At 43.7% G+C, this 11,667-nt stretch overlaps 1 protein-coding gene across 1 annotated transcript in view; it reads left to right on the forward strand.

The window, feature by feature from the left end:
- Positions 1–34: 34 nt before the first annotated feature.
- The window catches only part of ODF2L (outer dense fiber of sperm tails 2 like), a 77,238-nt gene continuing 65,605 nt past the window's right edge, over positions 35–11,667 (forward strand). The window contains exons 1-3 of the mRNA XM_052802669.1: positions 35–478; positions 1,443–1,563; positions 7,373–7,506. The gene's annotated coding sequence lies outside the window, so the exon portion shown is untranslated. The remainder of the gene's footprint in view (positions 479–1,442; positions 1,564–7,372; positions 7,507–11,667) is intronic.

The following is an 11,667-nucleotide window of genomic DNA, read 5'->3' on the forward strand; positions in this document are numbered from 1 at the left end:
ACCGGTGGAGCGGCGGCGACGCCCGCCCCGGCCCCGCCCCGCGCCGCCGTGAGGGGGGCGGGGCGGGCGGCGCGTCCCGCCGCTGGGGGCGGCTGCCCCTCGGGGCCCCGGCACGCGTCCCCGCCGCAGGGAGCCCCGGCCGTTATCGGCGCGCTCCAGGGCCTGCGGCTGGGGCTGCCTCTGGAGCGAGTCTCAGCCCGCCCGCCAGCCGTGGGGGAAGGGAGGCTCCCCGGCGCCGGTCGCGGCCTTTATCGTAAAGACCAGCTCGCGGGGCGGGCGGAAAAGGCAGAGGCCTCTTGTGCGGGCGGTGATGGCCCGCCCGCCCGCGGCACCTTCGTCCGCGGCTCTACGCGTGGAAACCCCGCCGCTCCGGGGGACTGAGGCCCGGCCTGGCCCGCCGGGGCTGGCACCCTCGGACCCGGCTCAGAGAGGACAAGTTCCCCCCCCCCCCGCTCCCGTTTCTTGAGTCCGGTATTTTGTAAGTCAAATCTTGTCATCATGAAAAATAGTTCTGGGATAGACCGTGAAAATGTAAGCTGGGAAAGAATTTTTAACAAATCGTTCAGAAAAAGGCCGTTGATTAAAAGAGCTTCTTTAGGTGAATGTATGCTGAGACGCAAGTATAAAATAGCACCAAAGCATCACAAAGGGAGTATTTGAAAATGCGTTGGCTGTAGAAGCGTAACTCAGTGCCAGCAATCAAGCAAATTAGAAGAAGAAAATAGTCTCTAGTTTTAATAACTTCCATTATTTTAACATCTGTCATTGTGATTTTCAAATGCCCAGGACAGAAAGAAAGGACCTTTGACATGGGCTAGCGATTAGAAAACAGATTTACAATGTGGCATCATTGGCAACAAACTAATATTCCCAGCTTGAAAATGACCCTGGTCATTCAGTTAAGTAATTTACCTCATAATCCAAATAGTAAGTAATGTTTGGCTAAATTTGATAAAAGTCAGAGGAAATCCTAGGGCATTTTGACAAGAAGTGAATTCCAGAGAAAGGAAATAACTGTAACAATCAAAGCAATCTCGCTTACATGCTGGTCAGATTCCAGGAATTAAAACCAAAACAAAACCCAGGCTTTGTCAAGTTCCCATTGTACCTTTAGTACTGATAAGGAGAGGGCTTGAAAGCTACTGTGTGTATGTGTTTGCTTTACTTGAATAGGTTTTACCTTTTTCAGCTTTTATTGTCTCACTTATACAAGGGTGTAAGTGTTTATATATAAAACTATATGGCAAGTTTGTTTCCATTTCTTAAAATGAGTATTACTGGTATATAAAGGTCTCATGAGTCTCTCTTGTAATGCTCAGCACTACATGGTCATATAAGAGCTGATTACAATTTATTGTGATATCAGTGTAGGATACGTGAAAAGACACCAACATCAAAGATTTTAAATTTGGACACACAGCTGCAATTATTTCACTTCATAGCTTTCATTGGTGCTAAGCATCAGCAGTTCCCATTGTTGAAGTTCCACAAAAAGACAGAGATGCCAAACAACTGAGAGCAGCAGCAGCAGTTCCTGACCTTGAGGCAGAAACACCACCTCAGGTAAATGTACCCCAATAATGCCTTGGGAGAGTGGTATGTTCAGGCTGGAATTGACAGCAACCAACACAGTCTAGCTCTTCCCAAAACAAAATACTGCTAGTTCTTCCCTGAAGTTTGCACCTTGTTGCTGTCCATGACATGAGCCTCACCTGCCAGAGAGGGAAGCGCTGCTTTCTGTGGTATATTAACCAACAGCCTTGACACTGTGCTTTTTCCTTCAGAAAATGGTTAGATACCTTTCCTTTCTAGCATACCTGGGATGGAAGAGGAAGAAGACTCCCATCCTTTAAGCCCCCCATGGGTTAGAGTGTTCTTGTAGTATTTGGAATACCTCCTTTTAATTGCTGCTTTCCTAAGGAGCCCTGAACAGAACAGTACTACTTATTAGGAAAATGCCTTAAGTAGGCAGTACTTCCACCTTTAGCAGATAGGCTGTTTGGCATATGTGGGACATTGGATGTGTTTTTTCAGTTCTCACTTCTAACATCCTTCTTCTTTTCATGAATGTTTAAGCAGTCAGAATGTGAGTGAGAGGGAGAAAATAATTCTTCAGGCTAATGGTTACTACACCTATCTAAGAGGAAGATCTGTTCTAGTGCATGTTTATATATTTCATATAAAACCCTAGGTCTGGATAATTTTTTTCCCCGTTTTATCCTACAATGTATAAATAAATTCAGTTATTGGATCACAACCTGAAACTCCGTGCTTCCTGAGTTCCACAGTATTCTACTACTCTTAAAACACTGCTAAGTTACTCCCTTTCTTGAAATTCTCTTTCTCCACACCCCGTAGGCCTATAATGTAGTGTTCAGGACAAACTCTGGAATTTTTTTTGGCATCCTAGAAGGAACAGGCATTCAGGTGTTAACAGCTGAATCTTGGAGATTCCTGTTGTCATTTTAAGAGATTACCACACACAGGCTTTCTGCCCTGTCTTTATTGGAAGCTTCGATACCTGGTCCTGGTAGGAAATGTGGTCCCTCTCTACAGCTGCTATTCAGAGCCAAAAACATTGTCAGGGATTTGGGTTCAGGATAAACCGATATATCTGGCTCGGGTAAAGAAAGCCATACCTAGCATGTGGGCTTAGTTACAAGCTAGATACTGACCTAGAGAGCTCTGAAGGTATATTCAAAGAATGTACAGTGTGTAGAGATACCCTAACTCATTCTGATAAAATCAGCTGCAAACAGCTGAGGAGTCAGCATGTTTATTTCTGCCACCTGTGCTGAGGAACAGTATTGCGGGAGCATAGTAATGGAATCAATGACAGATCAATATGATCATAGTCGAAGACCCTTTACTAGAGCATCAGACATCATTTTTATACATTGGTTACATCCGTACATGCGTTTGGCTATTTTACTATTGGTTGCACACATTATTCACGCGCTGTCCACACACCTAGTTACACTTAATGATTGGTTATATCAACTCTGTACACGCGCATAAACATAGGACGTAATTGGTTATACCAACTAAAACATGTGAAACTTGTCTCAGTCTAATTGGTCAAGATAAACTGCTGAATTGAGGTTCTTTGTGCCAAGTTCCCTTTCTTGTAGAATGCGCACCTGTGTTCTTTTAATTGGCATCTTTCTTTTTTTTGTCTCCTTCTTTATTCTGTTCAAGGTCTTCTAAAGGCGTCTGAAATGCTCTTGTGACCGTTAGCTAAATATGTGTCCACAATTCCCCCTTTTTTTGTTTTTTGTCAATTAACACCTGCTGTATTTGTGTCGTAGTGCGCGGGGATCTCGCACTCAGTTGAGAGTTTCCCAAAACTCTGCCACTGACATGATACTTTGATTTACATTCTTTAGTCATGTGGCCTTTTTTCCCACATCGATCGCATGGTGTTTCACCAGAGACTTTACCATAAACTTTACATTGCGCCTTAAAATGCCCTGGCTTTCCACAATTAAAACATTTCTTTCCTCCTGGCCTTCCCCTGCTTTTTGTTTGTAGCAGAGGTCGCACTGCTGCGGCAAATGCAGAAGCAAAAAGAGCAGCTTTCCCTTGTTCACCCATACGGTCGCAAGCTTCTAACATCTCACTAACAGTAACACCTCGAGGTAACGTCCACAATACTCGCTTTGTTTTCACATTTGCATTTTCAAACGCCAACTGATCAAGCAACTTAACCTTCATGTTACTATCAAGATCTGCGTGAGATTCCAATGCGGTATGCAGTCTGTCTATAAACTGAGCAAATGGTTCAGATTCTCCCTGCCGAATATTAACATAGGAAGGAGAAACCTTTCCTTGCTCGGGTATGCTTTGGAGAGCTTTAAATGCCAATTCCTGTGATTGCATTAAAACTTGAGTATCAAATTGAGCTTGCCAAGTGGTGTTTGAAAATGGTCCAGAACCCATCAGCATTTGAGCAGTACATTGAAATAAGGGATCATTTTGTTGACGTCCCCTATCTCCTGCCTCAGCATCATCGCAGAGTTCCTGCCACCTATGGAAAAAATATAACTGTTGTGATGGCGACAACAAGGTTTTAGCAAGCATTCGCGAGTCATGTGGAGTTAAGGTTGACCCAGAAAATATATGGGACAAAACTGCCTGCGTAAAAGGGGATTTTAAACCATACTGAGCAATTGCAACCTTTGCTTCTTTTATGATTTTCCAATCAAATGGAACCCATTGATTAGGTCCACCCCCAGCCCCAGCAATAACCGGGAACGCTGTGGGAGCTGCTATGATTTCTCCCTCAATTAAGGCATCGCGAATAATTCCCCGCCATTTATTCCGGGGGTCTGTTGTTTCTGGAAAGGTGGGGATCGGTTCCCTGGGAGGTGGAGAAGGCAGAGGTATAGGTGCAGGACAAGGAGGGGGCAGAGGTAAAAAAGGGTTTGAAGGAGGAGGAGGAGGAGAGCGAGGGAGTGCATCAAAGGATATGGCTGGTGGTTTTTCTCGCTTTGCAGCAGCCTCCAACTGTGCCAGCTTTTCTATTACTGACTGCAACTGCTGTGAGGTGAGCTCTGGCCCCTCTTCATGCTCTTGAGGCGACCCAGGCGTAGATGAAGGCAACGGAGGGTATATGCTAAGTGTAATTTGTTCATGTTGAGCGGCGGTATCTGGGGGCTGTTTTTTCCTAGGCGGATTTTTACTCGCTTCCTGATTCTGTAGGGTTTCCTTTGAGCGTACGGTTAGGGAGGCTTGGGAACTGTCAGATGGCTGATTAATATCGGCAGTCCCAGGGACTGGAGCAGAAGTTAAGGGCACAGGAGCAGGCGGACAAGCTCCGAGGAAGCCAAAAGTCTCTCTCGCTGCATTATGTTTTTCTCCCCGCGTTTGCCCTTCGCTTGCGGTTGGGGAGAAAGCAGCAAAAGCAGACGCAGACGCTTTACGATCGGCTTTCATTTCTTGCAGAGTTGTCTTAATTACTTTCCATAAAGTTGCAAGACCTTTAACTTCTTTAGACCCGTCACTAATTTCATCCCATAGGAAGGTTCCGATAGCTTCCCAGGTACTAAGCTCAAAAGCTGTACCCACACTAATTAAAAGGTGTCTGTCCTTGGTCCATTGTAAAAGCCGCTTTAAACAAGCTTCATCATATTTTATGCCTCTCTTTGAGAGTATATGTTGGAGGAGCTTAACTACCGCTTCTTCTTCTTTGAAAAGCATATGCCCCATCTCCTCCCCCGACCGCTCACCTCCTTTACGGGCGAGTCCTCACCTCGACAGGCGAAAAAATGACAGCACTGTCTTATCTGCCTCTATGGGCACACCAGCCAGGGCAGCCGGTCTTTCGGTCGGGTTCCTCCCGTCTTCCTCTTATCCTGCCGTTTGTTCTCCAAACGTAGCGCAGAATTTGGGGGTCCCTGTTCAGGCACCAACTGCGGGAGCATAGTAATGGACTCAACAACAGATCAATATGATCATAGTCGAAGACCCTTTACTAGAGCATCAGACATCATTTTTATACATTGGTTACATCCGTACATGCGTTTGGCTATTTTACTATTGGTTACACACATTATTCATGCGCTGTCCACGCACCTAGTTACACTTAATGATTGGTTATATCAACTCTGTACACGCGCATAAACATAGGACGTAATTGGTTATACCAACTAAAACATGTGAAACTTGTCTCAGTCTAATTGGTCAAGATAAACTGCTGAATTGAGGTTCTTTGTGCCAAGTTCCCTTTCTCGTGGAATGCGCACCTGTGTTCTTTTAATTGGCATCTTTCTTTTTTTTGTTGTCTTGTTTATTCTGTTCAAGGTCTTCTAAAGGCGTCTGAAATGCTCTTGTGACCGTTAGCTAAATATGTGTCCACACAGTATCTTCCCTCAGAAGTGTAGGGTAGACAGCAGGGATGGTCACTTGTAAAAGTACCAAAGTATAAGCCACAAGAGAATCTACATAATCGTGTCAGGCTGAAAAATAAATTGAAGCATGCCATGTCCTCTCATCTCTGACGATTAAGAAGGTGGCGGGTGACTAATGCACCAGCAGGTATGGTGAACACGGTACTTTGCCTACTGCCTGATCTTCAGCCTTGCGTATAACATGTCCAAAAAGAAGAAATAACCTTTTACATCATTTTACTGTTGGATAGAAACAGACTCTGGAACATCCCTGCCTATGATCAGAAGTAGAATTTATATAGAGAACTGCAATACTGTTACTTGGTAATAATTTGAGTGAGGGCTTTGAGGCTTTCTGATTAAGATTTCCTGAAGTGGGAGACAAATAAGACCAATGGTTAGAATTGCTGTAGTTCTAGCCCTTTATATCTCTCTAGATCATTACATTTGTCTACGTAAATCTTGATCATGTAGCTGTAAAGTTTTGCAGCAAGTATTACATTTGAATACACTGCAAAATAGGGCAAGAAACTTGACATCTGTAGGTTGAATAACTAGATGCTGCAGCACAGTTGCTGTTAGTAACTCTGTACTAACTTTGCTTCTGTGTCAGGCTTATCTGTGAAGAAATTAAGATTTTATTTCTTGTCATTAGACTTTTCTTGAAAAGCTTGATGAAAATCGAAAGCATTGAAAGTGTGTGGAATCTTGAGCTTTTTTTAAAGTCACTTTGCAGAAACATTGTAGGTTTAGCACAGTTTAGTATGGTTCAGAATGGCTTGATAGAAAATGCCAATTTTTATAGTGTTTGTTGACCTTGCCATTAAGGTGTGCTTTAATTTTAAGGAATGTATGATTGTCCTAAAATATTTGAATTTTAAAGCAATCCTTTGAATACCACTTACCAATATCTAGTGTATCCATTGGGAGTGCTTCCAGTATTCTTTCCTGGATGCTAACAAGTCTTGGACCATATCCATAAAGGCTTACACTTACCAAAAAAACCCCAAACCAACCAACCAACCAAAATTATATTAATATAAAGGTTTATAGTATAATTAAGAAAACAAAATATTTTAATATAAAGAATAATAGCTTATAACTGAAATGCTTCTAAGCTGACTCCCAGTACTGCTTTCTGACTTTATGAGAAGGTAGTGTTTAAAACAAAGGCTTCGGAGTCAGAGGTTTAGCAAAGACAACCCAAAAATGCCTCCTTAAGTCTGTTTATATCACTGTGAAAACATGGTAAAATAAACAAATACATTTTGGTAGCATGTGTAATCCCAATAATGTAGTACCCATGTTGGAATTAATACATATTTAGTTCTATAATACATTGAGTTATATGGGTCGCATCTTGTGTCACTGTGTGTATATCCACTATTCCCCTTCCCACTCATGACTTACGTAACTGCAGCATGTATTTGCATTAAACAGCTGTTTTATGAATATTTATGTATTTATGTCATCTTTTAATGCAGTTAAACAGTGGGAAATGAAGACTTCTGGCAATGTATTACCAGTCACAATTCTGCAGAGCTCCAACTAATACTTTGAAGAATAGCAGCAATCCTGGAACCAGATTTTCAAAACAGATGTGCGTGAAAATCTGAAGGTAAATTTGATTTAGCATTTATTAATGTAGTTAAAAGACATATAAAAATAAAAGGAGCAGAATGTGTCATTTTAAATAAACATTATTAAACTTTACCTCTATTTAATAGTCAAAGCTTGTTTTACTAAAATAGGTAAGGGCATTTGTTTGTGTGTGAGTCTACAGCTTCTGTGCCAACATTAACAACTGTGAGCTTAGCTTGATAATAACCAGGCAAAGATTATAAAATCAGTAGTGCCAGCTGCCTGGCCTCTGTACAATCAGGCTTTCATGAAAAATCTGGGGACTGGATTTGACAGAACCAGAAAGCAGCTGTTCTCAACAGCATGCTTCTGCTCAGAAAATACAGCTATCTGAGTGAGAATTAATGCTCCTTTTCACATTAGTGCACTTTCCACTGATCCTTGTGGCAGCTGTTGCTGTGCTTCCTCTAAACACTTAAACTGGAGTTGTACTAGAACTGCATGCAGCAATTGGTGAAAGTCCTGAAATTTCAGGGAATTGGACTAGGTAAATCATGTGTTGTTTTTGTGATCTTTGTCCTTTCAGTATCACACTTCCCAGAGCCATAGTGAGTTAGTTTGATACCCAGGCAGGATAATAATTTGATCCCACACCCCAGCTGTCTATCTTAGAAGCAGCTGACTCTCTTACACTTGGAGGAAGATTGTATGGAAAATTCTATAGGCCATAACTGACCCCTATAGAAATAAAAATTAAAGTTTTGGGGTATCTTCCTTTTACTATGCAATGATAATTTAATGACTGGACGTGTATTTGCAGCTCTACTACTTCCCTGCTGATGACTGTGAGAAAGTCACTTTATTACATGGTACTACAGTTTCTCCATATGTGGCATAGGAATAATTAAACTTATCTTCTCCATGGAACACCATGAGGTCTGCATAGGAAGCTGGAAGCTGAAATTACTTTAAGAGCATTGAGAAGAACATATTGAGGAACAAAGCTTGTACAGTTTTGACTTTAACTATCGCATCTTTTCTAGCTAGTCTGAACGGGCATGTGGCAGTTGTGTCACTGACAGGGACCCCAGCCCACATAGCTTTTGAGCACACATACTGCAGTGTAGACATAATCATTGAAATCAGTCAGTGTTACCCTGTCATTTTGCACTTGCTTGTCAGGAATTATGAAAGAGTGTGGTGGGTTGACCCTGGCTGGACGCCAGGTGCCCACCAATGCTGCTCTGTCACTCCCACGTCCTCAGCTGGACAGGGGAGAGAAAATATAACAAGGGGCTTGTGGGTCGAGATAAGTAAGGACAGGAGAGATCACTCACCAATTACCGTCACGAGCAAAACAGACTCGACTTGGGGAAAATAAACTCAATTTATTACCAATCAACCAGAGTAGGGTAATGAGAAATAAAACCAAATCTCAAAACAGCTTCCCTCCACCCCTCCCTTCTTCCCGGGCACAGCTTCACTCCCAAATTCTCTACCTACCCTCCCCACCGGCACAGGGGGACGGGGAATGGGGTTTACAGACTAGTTCATCACACGTTATTTCTGCCGCTTCATCCTCCTCAGGGGCAGGACTCCTCACACTCTTCCCCTGCCCCACGTGGGGTCCCTCCCATGGGAGATAGTCCTCCACGAACTTCTCCAACGTGGGTCCTTCCCACGGGCTGCAGTTCTTCACAAACTGCTCCAGCATGGGTCCCTTCCATGCCATGCAGTCCTTCAGGCACAGACTGCTCCAGCGTGGGTCCCCCACAGGGTCACAAGTCCTGCCAGAAAACCTGCTCCAGTGTGGGCTCCTCTCTCCATGGGTCCGCAGGTCCTGCCAGGAGCCTGCTGCAGTGTGGGCTTCCCACGGGGTCACAGCCTCCTTCGGGCATCCACCTGCTCCAGCCTGGGGTCCTCCCTGGGCTGCAGGTGGATATCTGCTCCACCGTGGACCTCCCTGGGCTGCAGGGGGACAGCCTGCCTCACCATGGTCTTCCCCACGGGCTGCAGAGGAGTCTCTGCTCTGGCGCCTGGACCATCTCCTCCCCCTCCTTCTTCACTGACCTGGGGGTCTGCAGAGTTGTTTCTCTTACATGTTCTCACTCCTCTCTCTGGCCGCCGTTTCTGTGTGTCCCAGCAACTTTTTTTCCTTCTTAAATCTGTTATCCCAGAGGCACTACCACTATCGCTGATTGGCTCGGCCTTGGCCAGCGGCAGGTCCGTCTTAGAGCCGGCTGGTATTGGCTCTGTCAGACACGGGGGAAGCTTCCAACAGCTTCTCACAGAAGCCACCCCTGTAACACCACCACACCCCCCCCCCCGCTGTCAAAACTTTGCCGCACAAAGCCAATACAAAGAGCAAATTTTGTCTGTCTTTTGCAGAGGTGTTGGGGGAGTGCTGAATCCTGCATTACTTGAACTTAGTTCTTCAGAGCTTTTACAATAGGCAGAGCTCAGTAAACTGAAGCTCCTAATTCAAATAAATCTTCTTCAGGCTCCTGTAGTAAGAGCCAGCCTTAAGTACTAAATTCAACCTTCGACTATTCATATTTGATTGTACTTTAAAATATGCATTTATATTAAGGTCAGAGCATCCCAGAGAGAGATGCTTTGATCTAAACCGATTTTTGGAACATTTGGGAAAACTGGAAGTGTTGTTGGAGCCCAGTAGATGTCAGTATCGCCACACAATAGACTACTGCAGCTCTACTTGCTAGGCAGGTAGACTGGGTGTCTTCAGAGTAATGGATGAGTTGTCTTGGATCATAGAGATTGGCTATGTCATATTTTTACATAACTCTAGGAAATAGTTCCGGGAACACTGCTGCAACCCATTTATTCTGATTGTATGATGTAGTTCCTACCATACAATTTGTATGCAGCAGAAATACTTTAGGGAATAAGAAGACACATCACAAGCAAACAAAAGGAAGTATTTCTGAATAAATGGACATTCAGTGACCTAAAAACTATTCGAGGGAACTGATATCAGCAAATAATGCTTTGATTTCTGACTTTCTTCTCCGAAGGAGTCTCTCTTTAAAATGTGACAACTATTCTGGCCTTGATATGAACTGAAATTGTGGCATTTATTATTGCTTGGGGAAATGGAATTTTAGATCCGAAAACACATCTAATAGTAAGATTCATTAAGAGATGGTTCATTAGAAGTACAGAAACCCACATAAAATGGGAAACCTAGATAAAGAAAAAGCAGAACTTGTAGAAAGTCTAGAAATAGGAAAGGAAAGGTAGAGAAATTCCATTAAAATATTAAAAAGTTGGTGCTGTTAAAATGTAAAAGTTAAGGTAGAACAAAGGGCAAAATTTCATGTTGCAGATATAAAGACGGAGAAGAAAACTTCAGATGATTATTCAATATTTGCATAGATTTTTTGGTGTATGCAGGAAAACCACAGAATCATAGAACAGCCCAGGCTGGAAGGGACCTCAAAAGATCATCTGGTCCAACCTTTCATGGAAAAGGGAGCCTAGATGAGATTACCTAGCACACCCTGTCCAGTTCCATCTTGAATACCTCAGGTGATGGGGACTCTACCATGTCCCTGGGGAGGTTGTTCCAGTGATTGATTGATCTCACTGTAAAAAATTTCTTTCTTGTATCAAGATGAAACCTTTCCTAGTGCAACTTGTACCCATTGTCTTCTTCATGTGGCTTCCTTGTGAAGAGAGAGCCTCCATCCTCTCTGTAGCCACCCTTTAAGTATTGGAATACTGTGATGAGATCCCCCCTGAGCCTTCTCTTCTTCAAGTAGAAGAGACCTAACTCCTTCAGTCTTTCCTTACAGGGCAGGTTCTCCAGTCCTCTGATCATCTTCATGACCCTCGTTTTGGACCCTCTCCAGTCTGTCTGCATTTTTTTTTAATTGTTGTGACCAGAACTGGAGACAGTACTCTAGGTGCAGCTTGACAAGTGCTGAGTAGAGCAGGGTGATCACATGTCTATCTCTGCTAGTAATGCAGATACAGCCCAGGATCTGATTTGGCTTTGTTGCTGCAGTGGCGCACTGCTGATTCATGTTCAGCAAGGACTCCGCAGGACCCCCAGGTCCCTTTCAGCAAGGCAGCTCCCCAGGCACAGACCCCAGCCTGTACTGGGCTCTTAGGTTATGTCATCCCAGGTGCAGGACTTTGCACTTCTCTTTGTTAAATGTCATACTGTGCTTGCTAG

The sequence above is a fragment of the Harpia harpyja genome, chromosome 11, assembly GCF_026419915.1.
Source record: "Harpia harpyja isolate bHarHar1 chromosome 11, bHarHar1 primary haplotype, whole genome shotgun sequence".
In the NCBI taxonomy this organism is placed as follows: domain Eukaryota; kingdom Metazoa; phylum Chordata; class Aves; order Accipitriformes; family Accipitridae; genus Harpia; species Harpia harpyja.